The following is an 18,921-nucleotide window of genomic DNA, read 5'->3' as shown; positions in this document are numbered from 1 at the left end:
TGTACATTTTATTTATTTCATTTTAATTCCGATGGTCCTGTTGAATAATGTTACAAATACATTTGATTACTTTCAAATTCATATGTGATATGAAATATCAGAATACGACAGATGGTTGGAATCTAAACATCTAAAGTGGTCAAACTTTTGCACACTATTGTTTGCGTCCAAGTTAGTGCATGCTGTCAGGCTGTGTAGGTGATTATAACAGACAGAAGGAATTACAGGCTATTACAGACGAGAGCCTGTGGCTGGAGCAGCCAGAGCTGTATTACCCTTAAAGGCTTATGGCTCTCAAAAAGCCAGCCTATTATTCCCACCACAGCACACAGCTGCCTGCTGAATGTCAAAGGCATAAATATATAAAACAAGCATGAATCTACACAATGATATAGTACTCGTATTTTACAGTTTCATTTGAAAACAAAGTACGCCACATTTGGCTTGAAAAAACACAAACTGAGCTTGGCATTTGCCTGCAGGCTCGGAGTCCGCCATTTACACGGGACAAATTACTACATTCTACAATCTCATAGACCACATAAGCCACATTAAGAGGACAAACCCTGAATGCCTTAAAGGATAAGTGTAAAGTAGCCCATATTTTTCTTACCGTCAACAAAGCATCTGAAAAGAGCAAAACTAATATTCTCCCTCCGCCTACTGTGAATTCTTTTGTCATCAAGAGAAAACTACCTAATTATAATTATCAGAAATGGAAGTGTGCATCAGAATCTCATGATTACGTCTGTTTGACCATGTCCAATTCACAAAACACACACACACACACACACACACACACACACACACACACACACACACACACACACACACACACACACACTGTCTGTCAGATGAGCCCATTCCCTCACTGTTCTGAGTGACAGATGACTTGTCATGGAGCTAAACGGGAGAATATTTCAGCGCGGATCGGAAAAGGAGAGACGGGAAAAGGAGAAAAAAAGAGAAATTGCTCCATTACACCACAGAGGTAAATCATTCGATGTGCTAGAGATCACAGAATGCCATTTACATTTACACACATGTTCACACGGGCACGTGTGCATACAGGATTTCTGTTGGTGTTGCTGTCCTTGCACTCTCTCCCTGTTTCACACACACACACACACACACACACACACACACACACACACACACACACACACACACTGATCATCAGAATCCAAGCATGAGAAAAGCTGAGAGGCTGGATCAATGTTGGGCTCTGGTGATTAGCCTTAATTGAGGAAAAAGCGCTATGGGAACAAAGAAACATTATGACCTTTTCCCTGTCTGCACACACTGCGCGCTAATAAGACACATTCACATAATATCATACTGACCAGAATCGGCTAACTACATCAAAAGCACCTTCTCATAGGAACCGTATGCAAATGGATGGCAGAGACAGAAAAACAAACCCAGCAGATAATTGACGATCCTTGCCATGTTTTTGTGCGTGAATGGCAATTTTCACTCTCCTGTCGAGTGCATGCTGATTATTCTATCAGACAAAAAGAGTTCCATACGCGATGAAAAGATTGGCAGAGGTTCACATGGTGCTGTGGAATGGCCTGTCTTTCCTTCTCTCTCTCATTTCTCCTCTTTCTACATCCTCCCTGTTTGTCTGTCTGTCTCTTTCTCTCTCTCGCTCTCTTTCTGTGCGTGTCAGTTACTGACTGAGTCAAATACCACTTGTCAGGAGAGTGCTGTTTGGACTGACATGAGATAAGAACAGACCAACTAGACAGTTATATGTTATTCCTGTTGCTGCTCTCTGGAATGAGACTGTGATGTACAAGTATTGCCTGGACCAGGGGCAATAATAACACGGAGGCCTATAGTGCAGACTAACAGAACTACTCCAGACACCAAACGAGTGGATAACTTAGTCTAACATATACGTATGTAGCTCCTCACAATATATGACAGAATGTAGTTTTTGTTAATATCATAAGCGCTAATTCAGATAAGGTGTTTCTGTCTCATTCCTCATCTACAGTTTAGCTGTTTTCCACTTTGAAGCTGGGCGGAGTTCACTGCAGCTGAGCTGTGTGCTGAGGTGAACACCAAACTGTACTGAAAGAATAACGACTCCCACACTAATAATGGTGTTTGTGTGGCACGCCTTATCCGCATCCTCAACAATTCGACTATAGTGAAAAACTACATCACACAGACTGCAATGTCTTAGCATAATGTGGAGCAGATTCAATCAGGAACATGTTAAAAATGCCACTGTGATAGAGCGACCTGCAAAATATCCAGCTCCTTGAGTCTTTAGTGATTACTGAATTTGTTATAAGATAATAACAATGAATACACAACAGTGAAGCTGGTGGACCTCTGGGAAACCCACTGGTTGCTGCTGGTCAACGGAACCAAAAAACTTAAATACAATCACCTGAAAACTACAGATTTTTCCTAGTCCTAAGGTGGTTGCCTCCTATTTTGACTAGACCATCAGTGTTGTCTAAAGCAATGTGGCTCAAATGGTTTGTCCACCAGTTCCGACTTAAACAACAAAAACAACTATATTGCTATGAACATCTAAATTTTTATTCTGTCTGATTTTGTCTATGCCTTGAGTTGAGGTTCAACAGGCTTTTAGGTGTGGATAAACATTTACGTCCTCAACAAAAAAGTCACAATTCAGCAAATGTCATTAATAGGGGATTACAGGGAACTCGACATTCAATATGATGCATAATGGGTAGAGTGCTGTATTTCTGCTATTGCATCACTGTTTCATCTAATGTGTGTCAGATCATACGCACGTGAAAAAGCTTTGAGACATGACTGTGTGCTGGTACAAACACAGCTAACCACAGGCACATTCTTCTGAACGACCGCTCAAACCACCTCCAACCTTTCACTTGAAAATCAGGATCAAAAAAGCTCAAATTTGCTTGTTTAAGTTATTCTGTAAGTGGGATTAATGCCTGTCCTTAGAGTGGCCCAGTAAACTTATTGGGGATTCAGTTGTGTAAAAGAAAACTGTTTAAGTAAAAAGGACTAGGAGATACACTGAAATACACTAATGCAGACTGGTAGCTAAAATAGTCAATAACTGTAGTGAATTAATTTCATGTGCAATGAAAAAAAGGTAAAGGTAAGGTAAAAAAAAAAAAAAGTTGAGATGCTGTGTAAAATGTGAATAAAAAATATTTTATTCACTCTAGAAAATGTAGCAAATTTTTAAATTAAGAAATGCATCAGTTTTTAAGGATTTGATGGGAGTAAAACATCTCCAAAATTTGGCCATATTTACCACTGTGTAGCATCCCCTCTTTTCTTAACAGCAGTCCATAAACCTCTGGAAACTGAGGGGACTAACTGCTGGACTCCTGGGAGACGGACGTGGTCTCATACTTGTCTGATAGAGGATTCTGGCAGCTCAACAGTCCTGGGTCTCCTTTGTCGTATTTTTCATTTTATTTCTTTAGTTGGTGAAACTGTTCAGCACTCAGACTCTTGTACTACAAAGCCATGCTGTTATAATACATGCAGTATGCCGTTTAGAACTGACTTGCTGAAATATGCAAGTGCTTCACTTAAAAAGACGGCGTCCAGACGACTAATTCTCCTGACCACAGCACAGTTTTCCATTTTTTTCAGTCTGTTTTAAAGGAACTTTGGTCCGGAGCTGGCATTTCTGGATCATGTTCACATATGGCTTCTTCTTTGCCAGATAGAGGTTTAACCTGCAGTCATGGATGGTGAACTGTTCCCATGGCAGAGACATGCATGTTTTTAATGAAGCGCCGATAGTATGATATTATCTACTGTAGAGATATTCATAGTCTTTTGCACTTATGACCATTATTCTTAAATTGATTAACAATTTGTAGATTCAGTTGTATTAGACTTAACCTAATTAGCCGTTTCTTTTTATTACCACTTCCTTTTTCAGCTTTTTGTTGTTCCCGTCCCAAAGTTTTTGACATTTGTTCCAGCCATCAAAATCAAAATGAGCTAATATTTTTTACGAAATACTAAAATGTCTCAGTTTAAGCATCTGATGTGTTTTCTGTGTTGTATTATAAACAAAATGTGAGCTCGGGAGATTTCCAAATCACTTATTTATTAATTTTTATTCACATTTTACACAGCGTTTCCGACCGTTTTTTGGAATTAGGAGCGTAGCTCATGAATGCAGGGTGATGACAAAAAATAAATAAACAAAAACTCTACTTTCAACCCTCTCAAGTCTTTCTCACAAGCAGGGAGTGGAGCCTTTATAGGCAGGTTACCGATACAAACAGCAGGGCAGTGAGCCACATGAGTGCATCTTTAATTTAGGCAAACGATCAGATCAGATCAAAATGCTGAACACAGCATCTGATATGTAATCAACACCCAGCGTGGACAGACCTGAAGGCATGTGGCAAGAACCCAAATGACCTTTAATGCCTTCGCCACTTCCTCTACTTGTACACCACATATACCGCATCCACTTTAAATGTTAATCAAGCAGTTGTCTATTCTGGCTGTGTAACAGCGAGACCCAAAGAATCATTTTAAGCCTATTAACTACATGGTTGTATACGGGCTTTAAGCATTGTTGAACTGCTTGTGAACACACAGCAGTGAAGGGCCAGGACCGCTCCACTGTAGACACTGACAAAGGACTGCAATTGCTGCTACCGTGTCACTGATGTGCTGCTTTCAATACATGGCTGTTGTCTAGACAAGGAGTTGTGAAACACTCTGAACTCATGTGTTAGGAAACGGAGGTAAAAAGAGAAGACAGAGAGAGAGAGTAATTGTTGACTGCCCACCTTTCATTTCCTCTCAGGGGCAAAAGAGCAACCGTCTTTCAAAACAACAACAACAACAACAACAACAAAATATTGGATCTCCTTTAAGAAAGTTTCAAAGAAATATTATGGTTTGATTAAAAAAAAAGATAAAGCAAAAAGCCATTTTGGATTTTTTTGAAATGTTTTAGCTTAAAAAAAAGTTTCAGTTTGTTGATTGAACGGATATAAGAGAATAAAACCTGCATTTTACCTGAAGGCAAGTGTTCTTGTCTATCCTTAAATACTGAAGAAGAAGTAGGAGGACATTTACAAGCACAGGAAAAACTACGCATAGAAGATGGCAATTAGTGCAGCTGCTGCGAAAGCTCCACCCCAACTCATTGATAAGGAAGGCGGGATGTCACGGTCTGTGTGTTTTGTTGGGTTATGTTGACTTTTGTGGTTGTTATTCAAAAGTTTTAGTTTGCTTTTCACCGTTACTTTAGAGCCTTATCTATCATTACTTATAGCAGACTGAGTTTTATTATTTTAGTATTCTGAATTTTGGTTAGAGAGATTATGCTGTTTAGAGTTCATTCATGATTCGGTATTTATTAGTCTAGGCTCCCCAGTGTGTCCTGTCTTCTTGCCTAGTGTTCTCAATTGCTCCTTTTACTTTGTCTGATTTCTTTTGTCTCACTGTCACAGAGTTCTGTCTCTTCTGTGTTATTTGTCTGTTTATCCTGCTTGTCCTCCTTATGTGCTTCAGCTCTGGACTTACCTTTCTGTATCTTCTGCTTTTGCCCTGGAGGAGAGGATTTTGTTTTTTGGACTTTTTGCCTTCGACTGTAATAAATGCTTTTTTGTTCCTTTTGTTTTTTTGTTGATTTTGTTTGCCCCCGAGTCCTGCATATGGGTCCTTTTTGCCACCTCTGTGACACAGTTGGAAATGTTACCGTTATTTTATTTATTTTTGAGACAGGTGGCATAGGCTTAAATGTTTACAATGGCTAACATCATATAAATGCTTCAGCTAACGAACCTTACACCTGAAGTAACATTAGTAAAGTACTCAGCAACTATCCAAACATTTCAGTCAGTCTTAATTAGCCTGTTCCCTAAAACTACATATTACATCTAGAGTTAACTTTCTTTTGAATAAAAAAAGCACAACTATAAAAACATCTTTATCCAAACAGTCATCGGAAATATGAAAAACATATTTCAATTCTGAACCACATATGAAACCAAATGATGTTCATCATCAGCATCACTTTAACGCTCATTGCAGCACCTGTCTTACAGGTGGCTTATTAAACAAACTACACAGGGATGGTGAACTAATGCCCTCAGAAGATGAAATTCCCAGGAAATCAGTTCCTGCTTTAATCAAATGCCCACCTCAGAGAAATAAAAAGGGTTCATGTGCACACACACACACACACACACACACACGGCAGAATCAAGTTTGTTACATTCATTCCCCAGTTTTCATTTAGCTCACACACAAGCACACACACACACACACACACAAAGCGATTATCGCTAAAGGTACGTACTCCTGTTTGTAGCTGTTCCCACAGGGAAACTCGCAGTACAGCTTCTCCACTCTCATTTTTCATTGTCTGCTTATGATGCCCCATGTGTGCGCACTGACTTTCATTTAACCCCTCACAACACACGCACAAGCACACACTCACATGTATGCATGATGCCAACCCCTCCTTCCTGCCTTTGTCTCGTTCCTTCTCACTGGTTAAAACACACACGCGTACACAAACAGCTTCTTCCTGCACTCTGTGTTTCATTGCAGTGGCTAAAAGACAGTGAGGCGTGTCCCCCATCGCTGGAGCCACACACTACAGCTACTGTGAATTTTTTTTTGGCTCTGAGATATAAGAGTGTCACACATACGGTAGAAGTCAAATCAACTGAGATGGTAAAAAATTGCCAGCAGACACAGAGTCTAAGCATCCCACCTGAAGATCTCCCTACTTGCTGGAAATTACTGCTGCTATAAATGCTACACATACTGGAGATCCATTTAGGCGTGCTGCAAAAGACAGACACACTTAAAACCCCACCCGTCTTCCTGCCTTAACACTTTACGCTCTAACTCGGTTATCTTGTTCTCTGTGTATTTGGACATCCGTTGCTTAACTTAATTTTCTTGGCTTTTTGTTTCTCGGTTGCTCCACTACTTTTCCCAGGCTGAATTCTGCTGGATGAATTTCTCAGACAATGAATCTGGGTTTGGTTCTATCCCCCCGTCTCCTCTGGTGCTACAAGCAGGTCAAAGTTGTCACTTTTTTTCGGTAAAATATTTCTTATTAATACATCTACTAAATGGATTGGACGAAGGCTAGAGTAATTTATAGTTCAATCTCCAAAAGAGGTTGCAGTTTGCCAGTATATCCATCTGTGCTGCCAATCCAAAATCATGTACTTCCAATGTTGAATACTCAAGGGTAAACAGGTGGCGGTCACCCAAAACTTAAGGAAAAAACTTTTTAATCTAAATTTTGATACATTTTGTGTTCTCAGAGCATCAATGATACCAACCAGAATGAATTTATACTTCTTTTTTTGCACCTAGTGACAGCAATATGTTTAACAGTCGAGTTTTTTTAAAACACTTGGATGGATTTTAAATTTGAAACCTTCATGTCTCCCCATCAGGAGGATCTTTAGCAACTTTCCTTCACTCTAGACGGCTGTTTGAGCCCAAATATCAGATAAACTAATGACCTATACATCAGACTCAATTTTGCATATTAACTTCCTAAACTAACATGATTAACGTGGTTAACAGAATTAGGCCTGCCTAGTGACACTGTGCTACTGTTGTAGCTCTAAGGACTAAAGCCTAATGACAGAAGCCCTTATCCCGTGAATCTGCGGTGTATGCCTGAGCAGCTGTGCAACAGAATACATTTTTCTACTTGCAGCTCATGTTGTAAGGAGAGCTGCGTGAGTGACAGGTGAAATGAGACAGTGAGGTTTCCTTCTGGGATTGTGTTACGTCTTTGGCTTTTGGACCCAGCACAGCATTGTGAAACTTCAGGTTTTTCACTGAGTTTGTGTAACATGGACACATAAATATCTACATACTACAACAGACTGTGTAAAGTTACTAAGCAACCACCAGCTGGTATTGGTAAAATAAGTGCCTGCTGAAATGCCAGTGCAATTTCCTATTTATTGGTACTTTACTGAAAAACAAACTATGGACATTTTATGAAGCATTTCTATGTTAAAGATCCCTCCACTCCTCGCACATAAAATATAAAACGATTAAAAGTTTATTTTTATATTTGTGGAGTGGCTCTCTACCACACATATTACCCGACGCTCTCAAGACAGAGATTGACATTTTGCAGATATCTATAGATATGTAGATATGACTGCTGCTGTCAGATTTTAGATATGTGTCAATGTAAGACCAAGTGAATGAGGCACTAGTCACACAAGCCTAGAGACCACTCCAAAACCATCTGGTCGTGAGGGTAAAGTACGTGTTCTCCAACCGGTTGGGGAAAACCTTCATGCCATTGCCTTGGTTGCAAGCAGGTTGCCACAGTTGCCCATAGTTTGCATGGAACGCGCCAACTTATCTGCAAACAATCACTGAGTGCTCTCCAAGTGATAGTGAAACTATGAAAAGGTCGACACAAACTGGAAAGCATTTAAAAGTTGTGCCTTTTCAAATGTGTTGGCCACAGCAGCGAGGTTCAACTTTTACTTTGAAGCCAAATTGCCAGCTTACTTGCAGTTAGCACGTTTTAATACAGCTAGTAAGTATTAAAACACTGCACAGTTTGGCTGGTAGCGAGTTTTTGCAGACAAGTTGTAATCTTCCACACAAAGTGGCCAAAGCAATCTGTTTGCAACCAAGGTTTTTGGTTCAACGGCTGCTTCCAGATGAATTTCCCCTAGCGACAGCCTCCAGCGTCCAACTGCCAAGCTGTCATGGCACAGACACTCTTCCCCCACTAACTGTGGTTGTGTCACATCCAATATGGCGGACAATCTTTGAGCAATGTGCACATAATGCAACTTGAGTAACCTTTATAGCCACTTGTTTGCAGTGGAAGCATGGTGCTTGCACTGAGTGCTAGGTCATGTGATTACCTGGGTCAAATGAAGCACTGACAGATTTTTAAGCCATCGTCGAAAAGCACCTCACTAAACAAATATTGAGTTTTTCTAAAATAACTTGAAAGTTTGTTTCCGCAGCATTTACCTCTCGTGTGCCAACATTTATAGAAGGGCTTGTTTGCAATTATTTGATTGATTTAATAGTTTAAGAGATACAAACAACCCCGACAATGATGCAGCATTACGTATAAGACATGTGGAGATAGAATAGAATAGAATAGAATAGAATAGCCTTTATTGTCATTGTACAGGGTACAACAAAATTGGAGTGCCACTCCCTTGGTGCAAAATGCAATAATAAATATAAATGTAAATATAAATATAAAAAGTACAATAATCAGCTATCCAGTCAGAACAATTATTTTTCCTTATAGCTTTATTCTGTACTATGCCGTTAAATACTAAAATATGTACAGCGAAAAGGTTTTCAGGGACAAAGGAATGAATTAGACTGCTAATTGCAGGGCTACCGACAGAATAATGATATACTAGTTATTTAATAATTTGCACCTTGATGTTGTAACTTGATGAAGTTTAATTTTGCATTGTGCACCTTTTCTGTTGAGATAATTATAAAGGTTGGGGAAGGTTAAAAAGGCGATGTTTAAAATCAGTTAATTTCTTTTATTTTCCTGATGGTAAATTTCCACGTTGTTTCAAGAATACTTGAAGATTCAATATGTAATCCAATAAATGAGCAAGTAAACAGTAAAACACTATCTGAATTAATGTTTACTTCATTTCATGCCTGTGCAAATGAGTGTACTTCAACAACTCTGCTGCCCTTTTCGCCGGTATCATGAAGTGAATGTGTGTTGGTGTGACTGTGGCATGTGCGTTTGTGTGTCTGTATTGATTGATGCCTTCGAGGGCAGCAGCGTGATTGAAACACCTCCTCACCATAAAACTGTCGTGCGCGTGATGGAGTCGCAGGGTCATTTTATGCATCACACCTGTCCCCCTTCCTCCCCACGCTGACACCCAATCAAATAGGAAAATGGGCATATTTGTTTTTCTGGCCTTGAGAGGGCTTGTGCGGTGGGCTGTATTTTTATGTTCCAGTGTGTGTGTCGGGTGCATTTTTGTGTGAGTAGGCGAGGGACAGAAAGAAAGAACAAGAGAAAAGGCTAATAGACCTGATAAATTCAAAGCAACCATGGCTGACTTTTTAGCTGTTAAGAAAGAAAATCTTGAAAAGCAACAAAATATTTGACACCATGGAACCATCGGACACCAACACACACAACCAAACAACATGATGTAGAATTCTTAAAGCGATATCACGTATAAGAAAGGGCATTTTTCTGACTGCACATCTACACATGTCTATTGTTGGCCACTTTTACCTCACTTTCATAATTACAAACCCCTTATTCGCATGTATTTGCGAATAAGCTGAAGGATTTGGCAACTGCAAAGAGAAGACCAACAGGAACGCGAGCAGTGAAGAAAGAAGCAAAAGCAGGTTGAGCCAGATGATGGAAATATGCTGTCACATGATTTTTGCTTTTAAAATTGTGCAGCATTAAAATAATTTTCAAGTTATTTTAAGGTAAAATAACGATAATGATGTTCATAATGTTGTTTAAGTTAAATTCAAGTTGCATGTACAACCCACAATTCAACACTTTAGCGGAAATAACTTGAGGTAATTGTTTTCTGACTTTATGAGTCTCTAACACATCTGTGGAGAAATTGTTGACAACTCTTCTTTACAATGTTGATTTGGTTCATTGAGGTTTGTTTGTATTTCCTCATGCACAGTTCTCTTAAGGTCCTGCCACAGCTTTTACTCAGTTTGAGGACTCGTGTAGATCTGCTGCTGCATTTGGGATGATTGTCCTGCTACTTTACCTAATTTTGGCCAAGGTTTAGCTGTTGGACAGATGGCTCACATTCAACTCTAAAATACCTTGGTAAACAGAGGAGATCAATGTCTGTAAGGTGCCCAGGTCCTGTGGCTGCAAAACAAGTCCAAATCATTGCCCCTCCACCACCGTGCAGACAGTTGGTATGAGGATTTTCTCCAAATGTGGCACTATTGCCAAACATCTCTGCTTTGGTCTTGTCTGTCCACAGGACATGTTCCAGAGGTTTTTTGATTTGTTCAGATTGAATTTTGTAATCCTAAGATGTTGGCATTTTCTTTTCAGGTGTAAGAGGCTTTCTCCTGTCAACGCTAAACAAGCCAAATTTGTTCTGTCTTTTTCTAACGTACTGCATTAAACTTTAAAATTTAACACCGCTACATGAGGCTAGTAGACTCTGAGCATTGCACAGGCAATCCCATGAAGCATGTTGCATTATGTGAAAACACCTGGATGCTACAGACCAGCAACCTGCTAAACCCTCATTGTCACGTTTGCTGATGATCAATGAATCAGGCATATTTGATTAGTAGCACCGTATTTTCCTCGTACTCATTTTATTCTACTTCTTAACTCTAAATTTCGCAACATTTCGGGAAAAAAGTTGACTGGCATTCATCTTTACACCTACAGGTGCTGTCAAAACCTAATTGCCAGTTTATAAGTCAGCGCATTAGTTTACAAAACCTGAGAGCGATAATGGACATGTATGGGAATAGGAATTTATGGCTGCCCATTATGAAGCGTATTGGTAAACCTTTTCACATTATAACTGAGACTGGATACTTTAATCTCTTTTGTCTCAATAACATGCTGAACTCAATTTGCTTAAACATGAAAGCTAGATACAAAGAAACCCCTTAAGTTTATTAACTGATATGAATCCCCTTCGTATCATTACTTTGGCAGATTTTGAAATATTAAGTAATGCAGGAGTACCAAAAACTGTTTACCGCATGGCCACTTAAGGTGAGACACTCTCCTTGTATCTCCACTATGCAAAAGGAAGGTATGGAAAATATTCATATGTCTCAATCTCAATGTATTTTAATTGTGTTGAGGCTAAAATTATGTATGATTAAACGGCTTTGAATGACACACTGACAGTAACCTCTCTGCCTGCAAGTACTTCAGCTAATACGAGCCAGTTAAGCGGTTTTCTCATTTTTTATCAATTCTGATGCAATTATTTTATTAATATTGTGGATTGTCCTCTGTTTAATTGAACAAAAGATCATCCAAGGAATCTTTGCAAGGAATTTAGTATTTAATCTGCACAAATTTGGCATTACACCATCTCATCCAAACACAATCACTGCTAACCCCCCAAAACCCAGGTGCTACTGTAACACCCAAAACACCTAACTCGCAGCCTCAAAAACCTGCAAATCTATCATCTGAGATGGTATGTTAGGTTCTGGTTATTCTTTTGAATGGTCAGACATCAAAACTATCTAAAAACGTGAATCAATAGGTTCAGGTGGATCTTCATTTGCGATCAAAATCCTTATATATTAAAGAAATTACTGCTGCACACATGTAACCGATGAAATAACCTGATAGGAACAGGCTTTTTTTTATCACTCTGAAGTAAAACACAATGGTGTTTTGAGACCTACAACACTTTGTGACATTTGGACTCCGAGACCTAATCGTTTAAGAAATACCAGGGAGCTGAGAGCACAAATGAATTGGAGACAAAGCCCTGGTTCGCCACAGATCTAGCTGGGCTTGCATAGCGACATTTCCACCTGCATTCCTTGATTAGAAAACGTAAACTTTTTTACTGCAAAGCATGGAGTGCAAGCTTATATCTGAACTATCCTCTGCTACAGTAGCATCCATTTTCATCACTGTAACACACCTTTTGACCAATTATCTCGCTATTCCATTACACTACTGACTCACTCAACATCGGAGAAACCATCCCCCGACTTTAAAATTGCCGAAAAAGGTCTCTAAAATAATGACCTGGCTAGCTGCCGTAGAGTCTACGGCTGGCAAGACAAACGACATCCATTCCCGCTCGGTGCCTTTAATCAGCCTGTGATAATTAACGCCACACTCCATTGGCCAAACAAATATCTTTGTCAAGGTGCTCGTTGCTGTACAAGTTCTTCTCCTGTTCTCATAGACAAGATAACAAGCAGTCTTTAATTACCTTAATTTTGTGTAGTAGTAGTATTATAGACTTTAGTCCGTGCTACCTCTTCCTCCCTCTTTCCCTCCTTCCCAACAAGTATATAAAATATTTCATCATGTTGGGCTGCTGGGCAGCGGTAGTGGCATCAGACTTTAATAAAGTGAACGACCTTGTGGGATTGCAGAGGGGATAGATTAAGTTTGCCTTCCCTACTGGCAGAAGCAGCCACCTCTGTGGGGTTTCTTATCTGGAGCTTTACTTAATTACCTGCTTTAATTCTAACATTCTCTAAACTGACCCCTCACTACGATGAGACAAGCTGTTTTAATTAAACAAATGAATACGTCGCTTATCAGGCAGAATCAGAGCTCTCGTTTGTCACGGTAACAGTTAAGGATGCTGCTGATGATCACGTTATCCGAGACTTAGCCCGGGCTTCACCACACACAGCCCATGGAGCAGCAGATGCTATCTAGTTACTGTACTGTATGTGGTACTGTACAGACACGGTTTTTAAGATAAAAAAGCCCATTTGATATAGCAGACATGTCCACTTAGTCACACTGTAATCTGATGAGTTTCCTAATGCAGCTGCGCGTACCTTATTATGATAAAAGGTTTTTATAACCCAAGGCAGGCGAGGCTGGAAGGAGAGTCAGAGGAAATAAAGACAAGGAGAAAAAAAGGTAAGGTCCAATAAACCAAAAATAGCCCCCCACATATTCCCAAAGTCACTGACACTGGCCAGCTTGTTTATGGTAGTTACATAACAATATTTTAGCGTGTGCAGAGGGTTCCTGTGTAGCACTGCCTGACCACATTTAATGGGAGAAGTGTCAGAGAAGCCATTATACCAGCAGGGGCACACACAGTCCTATTACATATGGCTGCTGGCTGCTAATGTGTATTAGCAGGAGACAGAGGAAGCAAGGTGAAGATAAGTGATTTTGCAGTTGCTGGCTAAGTAGGACAAAGGAGGGAGGGAGTGTGTTAGGGAGGGTGAGACAGACAAAGGAGATCAGGAGTGAAAACTACCAGGACCGACAGTCAGAGCAATTTTAAAGTTCCTTATTTGCAGGGTGGAGGCGCAGAAGTAAAGGCTTAAAGCTCAGCTTCAAGTTCTCGATACCTCGCTGTGAAAGCGTAAGGTCGAGCAGCAGCGGTACAGTCTCTGTGCTATGCCCGTCAACCAACCACTACAACAAGGTGACAGCCAGTATTTTTTGTTGGTTAATAATTTAGCAAGGATTGAAGGCTGCTCTCGGCAAGAAAGCGTGCAAGTTAGCTGTGTTTGTGTCTGTCAGCAGCAAAATTCCCAAACATTATATTGTTTCAACTGGAAGCGAGCACATTCCCAAGAAGGCAAGAAATCCCAAATGCACAGAAAAATATAGAGAAGCTTGCCTTACTGCCAAACACATTAGCTGTTGTTCTTTATTTAAGCCTTTGTCAAACTATCTGCGATACTTTGCTCACAGCCGCTCTTTTTGAGAGCTCATTGGCCAAGTTTTGCAACTTAACACCGGTGGAATAAAAGTGTGCTGGTATAAAAGGAGTGAGGAGCCTCCTCAGCTTGGTCTTTGACAGCCCCCTTGAACTCCACGGGCCTAGTGATAAAGTGGCTTGATGAGTGGGCAATCTCTGCCTGCCAGCTGCTGGTCTGGCCATGGGGAGCTGGGAAGGTGCCAGAGTGAGTGAAGACCCACTCCATACAAACAAAAACACACACATATGCAGATGTAGGGACACATGAATGTACATTGGCACGATCCCCTCTGTTATTTAGACAGCGACAACATATGTTAGGTCCATTCCTACAACTGGTCATTGACCAGACTTACATACATATAGATTTGAGCCTGTTCAGACATGGGACACTTAGTACTGCAAGGTTCATCAATCTGAGATAAGTGATGGCATTCTGTCATTTGGAAACAAGTTACTTTTTTTGTTAATGTTACTCCTGGGTGCATTTAAGTATTTCCACAACAATAATGAGAACATGTCTAGAATGATTCAGAGGTCAGTATGAATAACGAAAACAACAGTCCTCTGGAAAAGATACTAGGACTGGACTAAAAATGACCACTTTAAAAATATTACAGGAAAGTCTGGCTTCTTGGCAGCAAAAGATGGAGAAATGGGGGGTGACTCAAGAGTTTTACTAGTATTGTATACAGACACTAATCTCGTGAAACCTATGGAACGCTCTTTAAAAAATTCAAAATTAGCATGGATATATAATATTAATATTATATTAATATATAATTTTAATGCTATGCAAATCATTACATTCAGTTTTTATTTACATTTTAAATAGTGTCTAAACTTATGAAATATGTATTTCAATATTTAAGTCTCGGCCCCACATCAAAAACTTCATTTGAACCTTGACCCTCCCGCTGAACGCATCAAAAATATTTTCATTTATATATTCAGTCATTTTTACAGGCGGCTGAACAGAATGCATCACTGGTTCCCTATGCCTTTACTCTATAGACTCTCAATCTCTGTTTCTATCTCTGTCTATTCTACAATCCAAGTCTGCGGACACACGTGCGCAGCATCCACAGTCTAGAGACTGCTGGTCCTCGTAAATACTCCTTCAAGCTCTTAGTGGAAAATATGTGCACTCAGGAAAATGCACGTATTTAACAAAACGCCATTTGAAATTGAATCAATGGAAAAAAAAGTGTTTGTGATGCACCAGTTATGTACTCAGAACTTTTAACTGCACAGGTTTGAGTTTTGAGCTATGCTAATGGTGTTTCTCTGGTAAAGATATTGTTCCTGGGCCTGCTGGTCAAGACAGAAATTATCTGGGATTTCATGTAAACAGGCACAATTCCCTCAAGACTAAATTTGTAAAGACTAAACTTCTGCCATGAGTACTTTTTGGTACCTTCAACGATTAAAACTACCGACAACAAACATTCTGTCAGTCATTATTCTTAGCTGTAATTTTGTTTTCGAGCTAATTATTAGCTGTGTATCAAAAAAATCAGCATCACTTACAGAATTCCTACTTTTGCCTTCAAGGGAATGTCCTTGGGTAGTGTGGCAACGCTTTTAGCATGTTTCTTAAACGTAAATGCTCCCTGAAAGTCCCATTTTGACCATATAAAAGGGTTTAAAATATGAACCCTACTGAACGTAGCTGGTGACGTACCACCCAGAAGTAAATGAATCAATTACTTCTCCAGCTAGCTGGAGATTTTATTTGCAGCAATGTCTACCTATTTGCAAGCAATAGATGTGGGTTATTAAGCAATCACTGAAGTTAAAGTTAATTTAGGTAACACCTCAAAATATTTGCTAAAAATGTGTCTGGAGGCGTTTTAAAATGGTTGCTGAGCTGTGACTTGCTTTAAAAAGGACAGTCTATGGTGCTTATTAGCAAATATTATAATATTTGAGACTAAGTTGGTGGATAAAACAAACATTTTACTGGCATAGCTCTTTTTACCCAGTGGAGCTGGACATTAGTTTTGTATTTTAACTTATACTTATCATATCATCTCAAACACAAAGAAGGCGCTTCAATCACACAGCTCTTTGTGTAACTGATGACCAGTAGGTGAGAAATACCAAATAACAGCAACATTAATCTTAGCGTCTGTTCGATGCATATTCAGATGTCATCAGCTTGTAGATCTTAACTAAATCAGAGACTTGTCTGTTGACATTCATAGTCTTCTAAAAAAAAAGGGGGGTAGCTTTCTGGTTGATTGTGCCATCATGTCAGCTGATAATTCAGGAAGTAGAATACATATGAGTAGATTGGGCGGCATTGTTCACTAAATGACAAGATCTGTCTTCCTTTCCGCCTCTTTAATTATCTTCCTCGATTGTAATTACACGTGTGAAGGTCCAGGGAACAGTCACTCTTCTGTTGTATTGTCTAGTGCTGCATCTGAAGTTAGATGAAGTTAAATAAACCCACGATGCTGCTGAGACACCGGCTGGCTATGAAGGGTACTGTCTGCTTTATCAAAGAGCAATGCAGTATTTACGCAAATTATCGAGTGTCATTCATTTTGATCGTCTGCTGCAATACTAATGCAGTCTGTAAAATGACATGACAAGAAATTACTATTGACTATTTAGCTAACAGTAACTGTTCCACAAAATCCACAACGGAGACGCCGCATAAACAGCTGAGAATGAATACACACTGGGGTTTTCATTAGAAATAGCGATGACAGAAAGTGACCTGGAGATCGATCTTTAAGCAGTCCTTGGAATTTATTTCTTAATGAAGCCAATGAATAAATGATTTGAGGTGCTGGGATGAGGAGTCTGATCCCCCATCGGGATGCCTCTTTAGGGTTAGCCACAACCTCAAGGGAATCCTTTTTCTTTCGTTTTGTCCACAAATCTATCTTTTAACACTTTTTCCTCACTTTCCGCCTCTCGTCTTTCTCGACTTACTGCCCCCTCTACCTCTGTGTTCTGCATCTCTGTCCTTCATCGTCTATGATCCTAATCTCTCCTAAACATCTTTTCCTGGACTGTGGGAGCTGGCAGATACCGAAGGCCACCATCAGACTAACTGACTCATCCCGTCATAAACAACTGGTGGGTGTCAGCATGTTGGCGGCCCTCCAGTTTCAGACACGCTCATTTTGACAGGTAATTTTTTTTTTGATGCTGATTGTTGTTTTCCCCGTTATTGTTTTTCTTTACGGTGACTTCGTACAGGGGGGTAAAGTGCAACTCTCTGAGATCAAGCAATTTTACTCTCTGGACCAGAAAACACAGATGACAGTAATAAAAAGGAGAACCAATTGCTTTTTCATTTCATTTCCACTGGGAAATCAGACTGACACAGGAATAAAGGACCAATAATAATAAAGTTTAAGAAAAGGGCCTATGGCTTTCCATTCCCTAAGCAAACCACAAGTAGCAGCCACTGTGGACAGCACAGCTGCTCAGGGTCATCCAAATTATTGGAGGGAAGGCAAGGATGTGAAGCAAGCAGAGGGAAAAATATATATACTTCAGGCTACACAGGAATTTCAAGCGCCAAGAAGTACTTCATGGAAAAGTGGTCCATTTTTAGGAAAAGAAATAAACGCTGAACTGATAGAAAGTAACAGATAATAAAAAGAGAATATCCTGTTGGGATTTACTTGTAAGACAGGCACACAATTCAGGTAAGCTACTGGAGTCCAAAGCCACACACAAAAGCTGATGTTAGTAGTTAACATGATTCTACTTAACTAGTGTTTTTTTTAACACTGCATCATTCTATGCTGGGGCATCGTTATATTGCTCATTACAGTGGCACACAGTGCAGCTATCGCCACATGAACATCCGAGTTAATGGGCCACAATAAAGACACCACTGTCTTCATTTTATGGCTCAGTTTTCTAATGGCCTACTTGGCTTTCTTGCTTGTTGTCTCAAAGGAGCCATCTAGGTCTCTTTAAGACCTCCAATATTCTCAACACACTCTTTCCTCCTGGCTCGTGTCTCCCTCCATCCATTTTTCCACTCGTCCTCATTCCTATCGTCCTCCCTCCATTCCTGACAGCTACAGGCAGCCGGTGGTAGCCCAGGGCCTTTTGCTGTGCCTTTAGTTTCATTAGCGGGCCCCAGATGCTTAGCTGCTTACAAAATTATGAAGGGCCGAAGCCAACCGCTTCCAGATGGGACCCATCTATATTCAGATGAGCTGTTTCCTCACATTCAGAGCAATCCCACCCTGATGTCCTACAGTGTTGTCAACAAACTTGCTGACAAACACAAACACAAGCAAGTACAAACAGATGCACACATTCAGAGGAAGCCATGTGCACATGTTGTGCACACACTCAGGGCCACCCAGGCAGGAGCACACATACCACACAAGCCACTTGGCTGGTCTGCACTGCTCTAGTGCTCTCTCTATAGGAAAACAATGGCTTTGCTGGTGTACTGCAGTTCGAGCCATTTATTTGACATTATAAAACAGGCAGAAATGCATATTTTAATCAATAGGACTGACAACTTGAACCATCACCACAT

General features: G+C 40.1%; 1 protein-coding gene across 1 annotated transcript in view; it reads right to left on the bottom strand.

Moving 5' to 3' along the window:
* Positions 1 to 18,921, bottom strand: part of LOC116315026 (BEN domain-containing protein 5-like) — a 349,188-nt gene that overhangs the window by 188,549 nt on the left and 141,718 nt on the right. The gene's annotated exons all lie outside the window — the stretch shown is intronic.

The sequence above is a fragment of the Oreochromis aureus genome, linkage group 23 (assembly GCF_013358895.1).
Source record: "Oreochromis aureus strain Israel breed Guangdong linkage group 23, ZZ_aureus, whole genome shotgun sequence".
Lineage (NCBI taxonomy): Eukaryota > Metazoa > Chordata > Actinopteri > Cichliformes > Cichlidae > Oreochromis > Oreochromis aureus.
The sequence above is the reverse complement of the archived record's forward strand: the minus strand, read 5'-3'. Positions and strand labels throughout refer to the sequence as shown.